Source organism: Myxine glutinosa, chromosome 1 (genome assembly GCF_964187855.1).
Source record: "Myxine glutinosa chromosome 1, kmMyxGlut1.1, whole genome shotgun sequence".
Classification (NCBI taxonomy): domain Eukaryota; kingdom Metazoa; phylum Chordata; class Myxini; order Myxiniformes; family Myxinidae; genus Myxine; species Myxine glutinosa.
The window spans coordinates 384,226,884-384,242,602 of record NC_136261.1 but is presented as its reverse complement, the minus strand read 5'-3'; the positions used below and the strand labels follow the sequence as shown (position 1 = coordinate 384,242,602).

Below are 15,719 nucleotides of genomic sequence, written 5' to 3'. Positions count from 1 at the left end.
GCATTGTGGCCCTCTGGGGCATGATGCATGCGTTTGAATGACCATGCGCTTCCCCTTTGGGTTGAGGCGCATGTGTATTGTTATTGGGACAGCCTTGTTGATGTTGTGCCTTGACCATGGGGTCAAGGTGCAAGTCCGAGGCTGTTCAAATGTTTGACTTTTTACCTTTTTTCACAAGCAAAAAAGGCAGGGCTTAGCTATGGCCCTAAAACAGCTGCCGTTGGTTACCTGACAGGAGTAAATTCCCTGTCAGAGGATCAAGGGGTCTTACTCCTATTGAGAGGAGTGGTCCCAATTGTATGACCATGCATTGTGGCCCTTCTGGGGCATGATGCATGCATTTGAATGACCATGCGCTTCCCTCTTGGGGTTGAGGCGCATGTGTATTGTTATTGGGACAGCCTTGTTGACGTTGTGCCTTGACCATGGGGTCAAGGTGCATGTCTGAGGCTGTTCAAATGTTTGACGTTTTACCTTTTTTCATGTAAAAAAGGCAGGCCTTAGCTGTGGCCTCATAACAGTTGCTTGTGGCCCCTCGGGGTCAGGATGCATGTGTGAATGACCATGTGCTTCAGCCTTTGGGTTGAGGTGCATGTGCAATGTTATTGGGACAGCCTTGTTCCAAAATGCTTTTCAGATGCAAATAATTTCTAGAACCTGGGTATGTTTCTTTTGTTCGTCATGTCGTTTCTTCTTCTTCTTCACTAACAAATGGAAGAAGAAGAAGAAGATGTCTGACAGGCCCTGTATTTTTGGTTTGGTTAATTGCAACTGGTCGATCTAACTGGTCGATGGGTTCCAAGTTTACATACAGTATGGGGGAGGACATATTTATTGACGCGGAACCCTCTCAAAAGGTTATTTAATGGCATTCGCGTACACCCGTTATCCTTTACCAATTTACAAAGCAGGAGTGTGTGTGTGCTTGTGACGTCATTGTGTAGGTGTGGAACATTCCGTGCTGTGTGCGTACGGTGACGTCATTACGTTTGACCATTATGTTAAAAAGAAGTTGTCTGATTATCTTGCATCAATTACTGAGATATGTGGAAAAACAATATAGTGCGTGGAATTTTCAAACAAATAAGTCTGAATTGTCAACAAAATATCGTGCGTTAAAACGATACAATTATATTTGTATAATATTCATTATTAAAAAAAAATAAAATACAAGTGCTCTTAACAGTAAGGTCGGCTCTCACAGATAAAGTCCCAGGACAGAATAGAACATGTTTTAAAGGTAAATCAGACGGGAATTTAAAGAGATGCCTCTAATGTATCTCTCCGGATTCTTTCTATCTCTTTGCATCTCCTTGTTTGTTTTTCTATTCTTTTTACTGGGTTGAGTAAAACTCACTTGAATTGTAACTTTAGTATTTGGGTTGAGGCTCATACAAGAGCTGTCAAATTGAGGTGCTGGCTAAAAAAAAAAAAAAAAAAAAAAATCTTTTGAATCCATGCTTTGAAAATTTATTCAGATTCTGAACATGAAAATTTGAAACTTGAATGCTTTGTCTGAATGATTTGGTTTGTTGGTGCATGGCTTCACTGTGTTCTGCCTCTTTCCTATCAAAGTTCTCCCCCCCCCCCCCCCATCTCACCTTTGAGGCCTTCAGCTATATTTGTGGGGGTGTTTTATCTTTTTTTTTCTTTTTCTTTTTGATTTCATTTAATGCCTCCCTTACTGTCACCTCTTTCAACCTCTACACCTACATTTTCAGGTTTCCACCTCGCAAACCTTTGCCCTTCTCACCCTTGCTTGAAGGGAAAGGCTTTTGCAATCAGTGTGTATCAGTAAACGAATATGTCAGTGGATGATTCTGCAGGCAGATTTACGGTACTTTAATATAGATCATTCATTTTCATATTCATTCATTCATTCATCGGGCATGGCATGAGGTGGCATTGCCCCTTGCCATGAGATGTTATGTAGGTAATATTACCATTGACAGCAATCAAGATTGTGGATTTTTGCCAGGATTTTTTCTCAGTGATTTTAAGATTGTTGTGTTAAAACAATTATGATGCCTACACCATGTCATCAATGACATGATTATGATTTTACACACTTGCACAGGTGATGTTGCACCTGTGATGGAAGTTTTCTGTCATTCATATCAACAAATGTAGAGAAAATCAAAATTGTTCTGTGCAGACAGACAAGCATACGGGCTTAAATGTAATATCCTCTTTTTTGATGGAGGTAATAGGATGAGTGGGAAGCATATTTTCGCTCCTTGGAGGGCCCCCAAGAAGCGGCATTGTGTTTCCTACTTGTGAAATGAGGAATCAGGCTGTATTGAGCTAAATGGTGTTCTATTGAATTTTATAAGTATTTTTTTTTTGGCTGATGTTTTTTTGTTGTTGTGGGTTTGGAACAACATATTATTGTTCCTTTGATAGAGCTTGTGATTTTCCATTCTCTTCCAGGCTCCTTTGTAAGATTTGATAGGGAAATGGATTTAGAGTGGACATCAGAAGTTGAAATGGAAAATAACTATGAATTTCAATAATAATCTGAGTATAATTGAATTAAATTGTCAAAATATTTTCATCGGTTAGACCTTTTGGCCGAACTTTGAGTTAGTTTTCAAAATTGAAGTTGGACCAAATTGGAAAAGGGATTATGCATGTTGTCTTTTAATTGGTTTAAAAGTGAATTCTTAAAAAGGGAGTATTGACATACTTAGGTCAAAATCAGAAGATTGTGATAATAAACTTGATTTTTTGGAGAATTTTTTTTTTTTGATAGAGGAAGATGACTTTGATTTTGTTTTGATTTTCTTTTTGATTTTTCATTTTGATTTCATTTTTGTTTTGATTTTGATTTCATTTTTGATTTTGATTTGATTTTTCATTTTGATTTCATTTTTGTTTTGATTTTTGATTTCATTTTTGAGTTCATTTTTTGGGGGTTTTTGCTTTATGATTTGAATGGAAGATAATTTGGTAAAAAAATGTGGTCGATGGGCAAATCCACAAGGCACACCTGGTGGGTAGCTCCACTCAAGGTGTGCAGAAAGCCCTGTTGCATGTATATCCATTTAGAAAGGGTGCCATGAAATTTTTTGTCACAAAGAACCACTATTAGACTTTTTTTGTCTTTAGAAAGGGTGCTGTGCTCTCGGTTTTCATGAAGAACCACTGATATGGTGTACTACTGTATAATTATGTAAATTATGGTCGACCTTACTTATATATTTGTATATGTTTCACGATTGTACGTTGTTGGAGGTGACATTTTTGATGTCCTGTTTATAATTTTTCGCTCTTGGAACAGATGAAATTGAGGTTCCCATAATAAATAATGGTAGAAATATTTTATCTTGCACCAATAGTAGCAAAGGAATGAACAGAACGAAGAATGCTACATCCATTAACGATTATTAGCGACTATGCGATTTTTTTGCGATAACAAGCGATTATTTCAAGTATACGTGACGATTTTTACGAGAATTTTGCCAACATTGAATTAAAGGATCCAGGATTAGAGTTAATTCTGGAAGTCTCATACTTGCCAATTAAAAAATGTGGTATTGGGGAGCATTTTTGGCAAAACAAATTTTCAATTTACAAAGTTTGGAACAATTGCTTTGCAAAATTAATTTTTTGGGGGGAACCAAGTGACAAGAGTCACATGATGATCAGGTGGGAATTTCGAACTATTGTTTTGCATGATTGATAGGTCAGTGGTCGACTGACATGTAAATGGGTGTGTTGTCAAATTTGGATAAGTTAATGTGGGAAACAAAAGGGTGATTTCACTGTGGACATTAAAGGGGCTTTCTAAGAAAAAAAAAAGAAAAAAATTTGTCTGTGTATCTGCGTTTCTAAAATTGAGGGACACATTTTATGAAATTGGCACCCATCTTGATCTGCACATAATGGTTCCAATGCAAACAAATATACATCATGCATGAGCTGGTGCACCTGATTTTAATTTTAGGTATTTGAAGTAGTGATAAATGTAGGGGTGTACTTATTTTTTCCACATGCAAAATTTGCATTCATGTTTATTTAAATTATACAATGGACTACAAAATGTAAATGTTTCATGATATTTGTTATATTAGATCACCGTTATCTATCAATATTTTTGAAATGAAGATCAAATAGCTGCATGTTGAAATATGTTGAAAAAGTCAAAACTTTACATGGGGTGTACTTACTTTTTCACGTGACTGTGGAGTCACATTTTAACTGGCACCGATCACGCATAGCGAGAGATGCGTTTTTAACTGGCAATGGGCATTCACCAGTGTGAATTTTCATGTGCTTTGTGAGGTTGGCTGATTGCTTGAAAGATTTTCCACAACTTGTGCATTTCTTTGGGCATTCACCATTGTGAATTCTCATGTGCCTTGTAAAGTTGGATGACTGATCAAAAGATTTTCCACAACTTGTGCATTTGTACACAAACTGGCACCAATCACATATGGCGAGAGATGCATTTTTAACTGACAATGGGCATTCACCAGTGTGAATTTTCATGTGCTTTGGAAGGTGGGATGATTGTTTGAAAGATTTTCCACAACTTGTGCATTTTTATGGGCGTTCACCAGTGTGAATTTTCATGTGCTTTGTAAGGTGGGATGATTGATTAAAAGATTTTTCACAACTTGTGCATTTGTATGGGCAATCACCATTGTGAATTCTCATGTGTGATTTTAGGTTGGAGGACTGATGAAAAGATTTTCCACAACTTTTGCATTTGTATGGGCATTCACCATTGTGAATTCTCATGTGTGATTTCAGGGTGGATGATTGATTAAAAGATTTTCCACAACTTGTGCATGTGTATGGGCGTTCACCATTGTGAATGCTCATGTGCCTTGTGAAGCTGCATGAATGATTAAAAGATTTTCCACAACTTGTGCATTTGTACGGGCGTTCACCATTGTGAATTCTCATGTGCCTTGTAAGGTTGGATGACTGATCAAAAGATTTTCCACAACTTGTGCATTTGTGCGGGCGTTCACCATTGTGAATGCTCATGTGCCTTGTGAGGTTGGATAATTGATGAAAAGATTTTCGACAACTTGTGCATTTGTACAGGCGTTCACCATTGTGAATGCTCATGTGCCTTGTGAGGTTGAATGATTGATGAAAAGATTTTCCACAACTTGTGCATTTGTACGGGCGTTCACCATTGTGAATGCTCATGTGCCTTGTATGGTTGGCTGACTGATCAAAACATTTTCCACAACTTGAGCATTTGTACGGGCGTTCACCATTGTGAATTCTCACGTGCCTTGCAAGGGTGGATGATCGATTAAAAGATTTCCCACAACATGTGCATTTGTATGGGCATTCACCATTGTGAATTCTCATGTGCTTTGAAAGGGTGGATGATCGATTAAAAGATTTTCCACAACTTGTGCATTTGTATGGGCGTTCAGCATTGTGAATTTTCATGTGTGATTTAAGGGTGGATGATCGATTAAAAGATTTTCCACAACTTGTGCATTTGTATGGGCGTTCACCATTGTGAATTCTCATGTGTGATTTAAGGGTGGATGATCGATAAAAAGATTTCCCACAACTTTTGCATTTGTGTGGGCGCTCAAGATTGTGGTTTCGCAGATGTGATGTGAAGCTGGATGAATAACTGAAGGATTGTATGCAAATTTTGCATTTGTATGAGTGTTCATCTTTCTCTCCTTTGTGAGCCTGGTGAAAATGATTACGTGCAAACAATTTATTATTCGTTTTGCCCTGTTTGGAAAAGGTCCTTTTGTTTGTTTCAGTTGGCGAGTGCTGCGGGCCTGTGTCTGCGCTGTTCATAAAAGTAGGTGCAGTCTCCCTTGTAGATTCAATGGATACACCTGTAAATACAACATCACAGGACCTGTAAAAAAAAAAAACCGTGATATTCTGACAAACGCATGGAAACATGTACATATGTATTTGTTCCACTGCAAAAAAGGGGAAAAAATATAATCTCGATGTAAATATACAGTACTGTGCAAAAGTTTGGGTTTTCCTCCAGATATTCATGCTGTTGTGGTTTTATGAAAACACTCGGAGGCAATGGCAACCACCATACAGGTCCCTTCGTGTGCTTATTTCCATAGTGTAAGATCAGAATAGTTCCTTCCTCTTATGAGGTGGGTTCGAGTGTCAAAATGTGTTGGTGAAAGTCAGAGATGATCTGTTCTGTGTCGTAACTCTTCTCCGAGCCGAGACCTTGCACTAAAAAAAAACACCCTCAAGACCCCATTTGACCATCAATACCCTTTGCCTTGAGCGTAACGTTTTTTAAAAATTAGGATGAAACCTTTGAATCCACCAGGTATGACAAGTCACACACAAAATTTATTATATCTTGGCTTGCCTTTACTGAGACGACACATCTCAGAACACGTCACATTTGGTGACGTTTCTTAGTTTTCTACAATATTAAGATTGTTTCATGGTTTTCTCCAGCAGTATAATTGCATTCATGATCCACTCACTATTGCTTGGTCCCATATGTGCAACAATACATCCAACTTGTTTCATCGACGCGTTTTAGATTCTTACTCAAGGTGATAAAGGGTGATGAGTCGTAAGTTGATGGGTATGGTCAGGAATTGAAAGTAACAGACCTCGCCGTGAAGACACCTGTGTCACTGAGACTTTAAAAATGAGCTTCAGTCAAGATCGCAAGTGAAGGTCATGCTAATTGCGTTTTTCGACGTGGAAAGAATTGTTCACACAGAATTTCTTCCCAAAGGTGCTTCTGTTAATGCGGCTTTCTATGTGGAAGTTAGGAAACGTTTTTCAATCTTTGAAACATTTTTTTTTTGATCTTGGGCATTTATGATGATTTGTTCTCTGTCCCAGTCACGCCAACCTTTTCTTAGCCATTCCAATGAGCCTTATTGATCTATCCACACTCTGTCCAATTATTTGTTGTACCTCCCTACATTCTACGTACATTCATGATGCACTGTTTTTTTGTAAAACATTTTGTGGATGGTAAGGAGTTGTCTCGTTTTGATGTCTAACTTATTGATTTCTGATTGGGGCCAGTTTATTATTCTGCAGCTGTATTGGAATACAGGTAATCCGAGCTGGGTTCTGGCTTTGATTTTGTTTCGTGGGGGAGAGGTATTTTTTCAGGATCAGCTTTGTTTTATGTTGGTATTCTTTGGCGATTGGTTTGTGCATTTGTTTGTGACATACTTGGTGGCCCTCTTCTACTCTGAGGTATTTGTGTGATGCTTCATTTTTCTAACTGCTGTGTTGTTGTTTCAAGGTCAATTTTATTATGTTGTCTGCAGTTGTTGGTTTACCTTGTACAAATGTGCACTGGCACACTTATCTCGACCAAATTCCATTTGAATGTCCTTGGAGAACCGTTGCAGTCGTTTTAGTTATTCTGTCTATATTTCCTTAATTGCTGTGAAGAGCATAAAATCATTGATGTCCAGTGGACGTGTCACCTTTCCTGCAGTCGTGGCCAAAAAATATTGGCACCCTTGCACTGTTTTCAACTAACTCACAATTTTCGAGAAAAAATAAGTTGAAATTGACAAAAATATTTGGTCTCGACAATTCTGTATTTCACTGTAAATATCACAGAACCTTTGTTTTTGATTCAGAACTTCACATATCCTTTGAAATCAGAAAATAAAAAAAATGGCATCGACAAAATTAAGCAGGCAGGGCCGTAAGGCCTCGCCCCGAAGAAGTGCGATTGGTCGGTGATCGATTTGAGCAAGGACTGTGAAGATGGGATGATTGAATTGGTGGGCACGCACAGGAATCGTCAGTTGATGTCAGAGCCTTGAGTTCAAAGGAGTTGCGTTCCCGACATTTTATCTCTCTCTGTGTGGGCCATTGATAGTGTGCAGTTGTGCATCCTCTTGTCTCTCAGGTCCTGGTGTTTGTGTAAGGCGGATATCTCTTGCGCTGGACTTTCAATATGAATGGTCAACATCTGTCTTGAGTTGGGACTTTGATAGCGAACAGTCACGGTTGTCACCAGTGGTGTGTTAAGTTCCTGTAGAGGGTCACAGCTCGTGCATTCTTTCTTCTTGGTCCGGGCGATCGGCTGGGCGGCCGCATTGTCCTTTTACTGGCTCGTTGGTGCTGGCTGGGCGTTGTCTGGGTGAGCTGAGAGACGTGGGTGCTGGTGAGGCGGACGATGAAGACGAGCGCGGCTGGGCGAACAAGGGCGCGCTGAGGCCTACTTCCCGCCAAGGCCTGTGCCATGCCCTGATTGCATGTTCAGGGCCTGGTCGATTCCCGAGGACGATTTCAGAAGCCGCTCACAGCTGAGTACAGAAACATTACGCATTATTTTCACAAGTTATTTTTCCCCATGTGTGTATACGGGTCTGTGCGGGGGCGCTCCATTCAGGAATTTTAGTTGCCCTGCACTATTTTGTTGCCAGCATTCCTTCAATAAAGCCGGTATTTTGGTATATTTTAATTCCGTGTCGGTTGAAGTTGATTTATCGCAGGTCCGAAGATGTCTGGTGGGATCCGTGCAAGTGACAAGAAGGTCCGCCATTGGATTGAACGCCTCAGAATGAAAGCTCGTTTGGTCATCTGTCGCCCTGCGGTGTTCAGTACAGGGTAAACACATGACAATATCCTTTTAAATCAGAAAATAAAAAGAAATGGCATTCACAAAATTGACACCCAAGACTTATTATTTGGTAGCACAGCCTTTGGACAAAATAACTGCAGTCAAGGGCTTCCTATAGCCATGAATGAGCTTCCTTCACCTCTCCACTGGCAGTTTGGCCCACTCTTCTTGTGCAAACTGCTCCAGTTCTCCCAGATTTGAAGGGTGCCTTCTCCCAACTGCTGTTATCAGATCTCCCTGCAGGTGTTCAATGGGATTTAGATCTGGACCCATTGCTGGCCACTCAAGAATAGTCCAGCATTTTGTCTTCAACCATTCCTGGGTGCTTTTTGAAGTATGCTTGGGGTCATTGTCCTGTTGCAAGACCCATGACCTTCACCGAAGACCCAGCTTTCTGACACTGTGTTGAATATTGTGCTCCTAAATTCCATGGTAATCGCCTGATTTCATGATGTCATGCACACATTCAAGGCACCCAGTGCCAGAGGCAGCACAGCAACCCCAAAACATCACTGAACCTCTACAATGTTTGACTGTGGGGTTGGTGTTCTTTTCTTTGAAGGCTTACTTTTGTTTTCTGGAAACATAGAGATGATGTGCTTTTCCAAAAAAAACTCTAATTTGGTCTCATCTGTCCACAGGACATTCTCCCAGAAGGATTTTGGCTAATTCAGGTGTGTTTTTGGCAAACTCCAGTCGGGCTTTCTGACGTCTCTCGCTCAGCAGTGGGGTCCTCCTGGTTCTCCTGCCATAGAACCCCCTTTCATTGAGTTGGCGACGGAAGGGTGCGAGTTGAAACTGCTGTGGAAGTGTAAAATTTTTCTTTGAATCGAGTGATTTCAATGAGCCACAACCTGTCAAAATCGTGTGTTTAGAACCGACTTATCTTGTGTACAAGTTTTTAATGATACATATGTTTATACATTTTTTATATGCGACACAATATGTCCATATATTCTATGTAATATTTCTTTATGACTCAGGGTAATATAGTGAAAGATATGGTGCTTTGAAATATAGTATTAGTATAAGATTGAGTCTTCACAAATGATAAATAATTCTGTACAATATCGAATAATGATTCAGAAAATCTCGTTGCATTATGTTTTTAATACACTCAAATATTGTTTTAAATGTTTTTGTGCTGAGTTCGATAAATAGGTTGCAGAAAGATATTAATTTGAAAGATATTGTTTTCAAGGCAAAGAATGATACATCTGGCACCAGGTTGTCTGAAGTAAATTAGCATTCAAAAATGTTAATTACAAATTCCATTGTTTGGTAAAACTAATTTCCATCAATGCTTATTTGCCATTTGCTCGGCAAACTTGTTCTCATTGTGGCGGTGGTATCGGCTCAGTATGGAGTCTGCACGTCACATTGTTTGATAATATAATGAAATGCAAATACTTGTAAATTATTGGGCAGGGTGGAGGGGTGTGTTCCCTCCCACTTCTGGAAGTGGATGGTTTTGCCTATGTGACCTCTGGGGGATGGTGATTCACATGAACCTTTCTTTCCCACTTGCTTCACATACAAGTTGGTCTTCCGACTGTTTTTTAAAGTCTTAAAATTGCGTATGGAATTGTCAATGCACTTGTTTTTTGTTTTTTTAAACATAGAGGCAACAATTTGGAACAAAATACCTGTAATTGATGCAGTTGCAGGCGGGTTTGCTTTGGCAGGGGAGCTATCTCTGGCCTTTTGAGTTGGAGGGCTGTCAGGAGTTCCCAGTGGATCTTTTTCGGAAGCAGTAATTGAAATTGTGGGCATCTGCTGAAGTGTCGGGACAGTTATGCTAGAATCCTGTGAAACAATGGTGTTAAAGATGAATGAATTACGGATAACATGCAGGTTTTGGAATTTGATGTGCTTGCAAACTCAGGTATTTCTAAGATTATATTTAAAAGTTTAATAAGTAAAATATATAATGTTTTTTTTGTAGTTTGCATTTACTTAGTATAAAGTAAGTAATCTTTCAGATGTCCTTGTGGTGTCGAACATGAGTAAAAGCTATATCCACTTATTTCTTGCAAATGCTTCACATTGCTAGTCAATGAATGATCTTCAAATGTCCTTGAAGTCTTCATGGATAATTAAAAGAACTAGCAACAGTACCCACCCTACGGGCGGGGCTTCAATTGGGAAGCCCAAATGAAAAGGTAAAATACCAGAAATTGAAGGCTTTTTTATTTTAAACGATTCATATAAACATCTGTTGAATCATATCACACGCAAATCATCAAAATCTAAACAGTACATGGACAATCACGTACCACGTACGTCTCGCGTCTCGCTCGCTCTCACATTGTCCCGATAATGATCCTTCCGCAGGTTCACCGACGGAAACCTTGTTACGACTTTTACTTCCTCAAGACAGTCAAGTTCTCTCATCTCTTCGGTGCACTGGCATGAGCCGAGAATGGCCCGTGCAGGGGCTGATTCGAGGGTCTCATCAAACCGTCCGATTGGTGGTAGCGACGGGCAGTGTGTACAAAGGGCAGGGACTTAATCAACGTGAGCTGAGGACTCGCACTTACTGGGAATTCCTCGTTCGTGGGACACTGTCTCAAGCCCCAGTCCCCATCACGGATGTCGTGCAGCAGATATGTGAAATATTTTGACAGAATTGTGGGTTTGATGATAAAAGCATGGCATTTGGCACACAGTTAGGACATACCCTTAGGAATATTTTTGGATATAGGGACATCGCATATTTGTCCCATGGTAGCTGTGGTGGCCATTTTACAAAATGGCGGCCAGAATTTACTATTTTTGCCCATAAATTGAATTATAACACCTCTTGTTGATTCTCCTTCCCAATTGGCTAAAACACTGTCATGTGTGGTTCACTGGTATAGCCTATTGCATAGCCAGTGCAAATTTTACCACGATGGACCGGTCCATAGTGGTGCCGCGACACTATGGACCGGTCCATCGTGGTAAAATTTGCAATGGTTTTTACAAAGATCGTCTGAGTATTATGATACTTGTCTTTAATGTTTGACAGTTTACAGCGCCCTCAAGAGGTGGTGTGTTATAAAACTCATATGGACTGGCATAATTCAGTCACTATTCACATCTATGCGCCCCTCGGGACTGTGAGTGACCACATGAGGGTCCTATTTCCCTCATGTGGTCACTCAACGTCCCTCGGGGTGCATAGATATGACTAGTGACCGAATTATGCCAGTCCATATGTGTATACTATATCAACTATGGTTGGTGCAAAACACATTCTAGTGGATCTATGTATCATTTGTTATTGACATGTTATGCCCTGCCTCACATGGACCTGAACACAATTATGTATGGTGGCCTAACAGGGACGCAAATAACGTTTTCTTCCTTGTCATGCTTATATCTGACAGATCTGTCTTGCTATATATGTACCAGAGTTGAGACATTGTGCATATCTTAATTCTGCTAATTCTGCTTTCAGGTCACGGTGGTGGTTGCATCTGGTGGCTGTACCCTAAACGTATTCTGACTGACTGACAATGGCCCAACGTTTTATGATGTTGGACCCCAAACAGCCCGGCTCATCTGGAACACATCTTCCATGTCTGACAGATTGGGACCAGTGTGTGCTATGTCAGAAAGACACCTCTGAGAAGCTATGCTGTCCAGCTGAATCAAAGCGTAGCACCGGTGGTTCTGCGTTCCAGACTCTTGCAGACTATCTCCTCGCCTTCAGCAAGATCGGATGTCTGCCAAAGACTATAGATCTCTCTAAACTGGATGATGGTGAGGGCATTCAAGCAACATTCGAGCACCACAGAGCCAGGTGGCATGATTCATGTAGACTCTAATACAACAAAACCCAACTGTTTCGAGCCGAGAAGAGGAAAACCTCCTGTGAGCACAGTGCAGATGTCCCAAGGAAGTACACCCGTCATAGTGTAGACCAACCACAACCTTCAGTTGACAAGCGTTTCTTTTGTGACGGGCAGGCGGGTAAGGAGACTCTGCACGAGGCTTCCACCTTTGAGCTTGATGCCCGTGTCAGGAAATGTGCCCTGAAACTAGAGGACAAACCACTGTTGGCTAAACTAAGTGGAGGAGATCTTATAGCACAGGAGGCCAAGTACCATGTGAAGTGTCTAGCCTCCCTGTACAACAAAGCCAGAGGCACGAAGATGAATGAGGGTCCAGACCAAGACGATGTAAATCACGGCATAGCCCTTGCTGAACTGGTATCCTACATTGAGGAAGCCCGTATGGACTCTGCTGTGGCACCAGTGTTCAAGCTGATAGACCTGGCAACCCTGTACAACACCAGGCTGGAGCAGCTTGGAACAGTCCTGACTGGGCGTGTTCACTCAACCGAACTTAAAAAACGAATTTTGAGGCATTTTCATGACTTAGAGGAGCACAAGCGAGGCCAAGACATTCTACTTGCTTTCAACCAGGATGTTGGAACAGCCCTGCGCAAGGCATGTGAGCAGGATGCCGACAGTGATGGCATTCATCTGGCTAGAGCTGCCAACATAGTCCGAAGAGACATGCTGAAGATGACGACTGCCTTCAGTGGTTCATTTGACACCCACTGCTAGGAAGAGTCGGTGCCAAATTCACTCATCGCACTGGTTTCTATGATCTTGAATGGCCCCAATATCCATGAACAGTCAAGCCACTCATCAATACCAGCTCCTACACTTACAATCTCCCAGCTCCTGATGTTCAACAGCTGTGCACGCTGTCGCAAGAGCACCGGTTCCGTACAATCTACCAAGCACAGTCACAACAAGGAGACACCTGTGCCTGTGTACCTGGGTGTGATGATGCACACGAAGACACGCAGACGAGACCTCGTTGATGAGCTGTACCGCCTTGGTGTCCATCGCCTACGACAGGGTGCTGAGCATTTCGTCTGAGTTGGGGAACAACATCTGTCGCTACTTCATGTTGGAGGAAGCAGTTTGCCCACCCAAACGGAAGGGTGGCTTGTTCACCACGGGAGCAGTCGACAACATAGACCACAACCCCAGCTCGACAAGTGCTCAGGACTCATTCCATGGTACAGGAATCTCTTTGTTCCAACACCCGAAGTGACGTCCCTGGAGTTCAACGGATTGTGGACACAGACAACACTGCAACAACTGCGACAACAGTTGCCCACCTGCCAGTTATCATACACCAGCGTGCCTCCCGTGCTCCTGAGTAAACATGACCCACCTCTACCAAAGTTGGCAGGTCCCAACAGAAGTGAATGCCACCTAATACCTCAAGCAGTGAAGACTGAGTACAGGTAAATACGCAATGATATTACTGCATATTCTGGACTGGCTGTATTTGATGTTCGGACAATGACAGTAGCCCTGTGTGTCTACACCAACTAACCACCAATGTTTTGTTTACTGGCTTGTTTCATTTGTCTCATTCAACAGGTGGCTGGATCAGATGGGGAAGATGGTGACTGCAGGCACACCGCTCACTGGAGACGAGACCGTGTCATGGGCTGCATACCACGCCAGCGAGCAATCAGCACCAGTGGATCCAAGCAGTGTGGCCATTACCTCATTGCTGCCCCTCTTCTATGATCAGGCCAACTCCGTGGCCATAATTCGCCACTCCATGGACGTCATCAAGAGGGCAGTGGATATCCTGAATCCTGGTCAGGTCCCAGTCATCACCGCAGATCAACCACTGTACACGCTGGCCAAACAGATCCAATGGAGCTGGCCTCACACACATAGAGAAGATTCCTTCATTATCCTGTTTGCCGGATTCCACATCGAAAAGGCATCATTCAACACTCTGGGCGACCTTCTGGATTGCAGTGGATGGACAGAAGCCCTGGTCCAGGCAGGAGTTGCTACACCTGGAACAGCCGACTCCTTCATCAAAGCCGCCCATGTGGCGTGCACTCGATGGGCTCACCAGGTCACAGCTAGTGTTTTGTATCTCCTTCGACAGGAGGGTTACACCAAATACTGTGACGGGTTGGATAAGGGACAGGTTCCAATGTCAGTAGAAGACTGGTGTGCTAGCCGAGCTGATACAAGTCCCCAGTTCAAGTTCTGGTCGATTATCCTGCAGCTGGAACTGGAAATCATGATCTACGTGAGATCGCTACGCGAGGGCGACTTCATGCTCTACATCGATGCCTTGACCAAGATTGTACCCTGGTTCTTTGCCCTGGGGCACACAAATTACGCAAGGTGGATTCCAGTTCACTTGCGTGACATGGTGGCACTCGAAGACAAGCATCCAGATGTGTTCGCAGAGTTCATGGCTGGGAACTTCTCAGTGAAGAAGACAACACATGCATTCTCTGCTTTGGCCATCGACCAGGCACATGAGCAGAATAACGCATCAGTGAAAGGCGATGGCGGAGCAGTCGGACTGACTGAGAATCCTGCAGCATTGCGGCGCTGGATGGTGTCTGGTCCTGAGATGGCAAGAGTGATTGCTGAGTTCCAAGCCACAGCAGAGACGAGAACAAAGAAGACTGATTCCAGGCACCATGAGCAGACAAAGCATACACAGCTGGCGTTTGCTCGAGATGTGAAGTCACTCTCCGGTGTCATGAGAGAGAGATGGGGAACCCCTTCTGTGATGACAGCAATGATCTCCTGGTACTAGACAGCAGGGACCTGGCAGACCCAGCAGTCATCAACACTGTGTGCCAGATCGAGAAGCTGGGGCAGGAGCAGTACCACACGTATGTCAATGAGCAGCTTGTGAACCAGACGAAGCCCATCACTGACCCAATCAGGAGAAGCAACCTTCCTTTCTTCAGCCGATCTCCAGTCAGAGAGAAATCAGGAACCCAGCTTCAACTGTCGTCGCTCAAGAATGACTGCTCCCTATTCTCCCGGTTGTTCATTGCATCCCAGATGCGTGATGGAGATCTCGACGACTTCTTTGCTCATGAGAACCAGGCCTGTCCCCCTGCCCTGTCACAGATGGGCAAAATGAGACTGGGAAAAAAGTCTGATCTCGTGGGATGCTTAGAAGATATGATCCCTCCACAAGAGAATGTTGCCAGTCCTCACATTGAAGTCATCATCCTTGATGGAGCAGCTATCACCAACATGCTGGCACCTGGTGATGCGAAGACCTTCTCTGACTATGCAACACAGGTTTTCTTGCCGTACATCACATCTCAGCTACAGCATGCAATTAGAGTGGATGT

At 42.4% G+C, this 15,719-nt stretch overlaps 1 pseudogene across 1 annotated transcript in view; it reads right to left on the bottom strand.

Moving 5' to 3' along the window:
- Window positions 1-1,831: 1,831 nt before the first annotated feature.
- Window positions 1,832-15,719, bottom strand: part of LOC144889555 (uncharacterized) — a 257,306-nt pseudogene continuing 243,418 nt past the window's right edge. The window contains exon 2 of the transcript XR_013621865.1: window positions 1,832-5,555. The product of XR_013621865.1 is annotated as an uncharacterized LOC144889555 (transcript). The remainder of the gene's footprint in view (window positions 5,556-15,719) is intronic.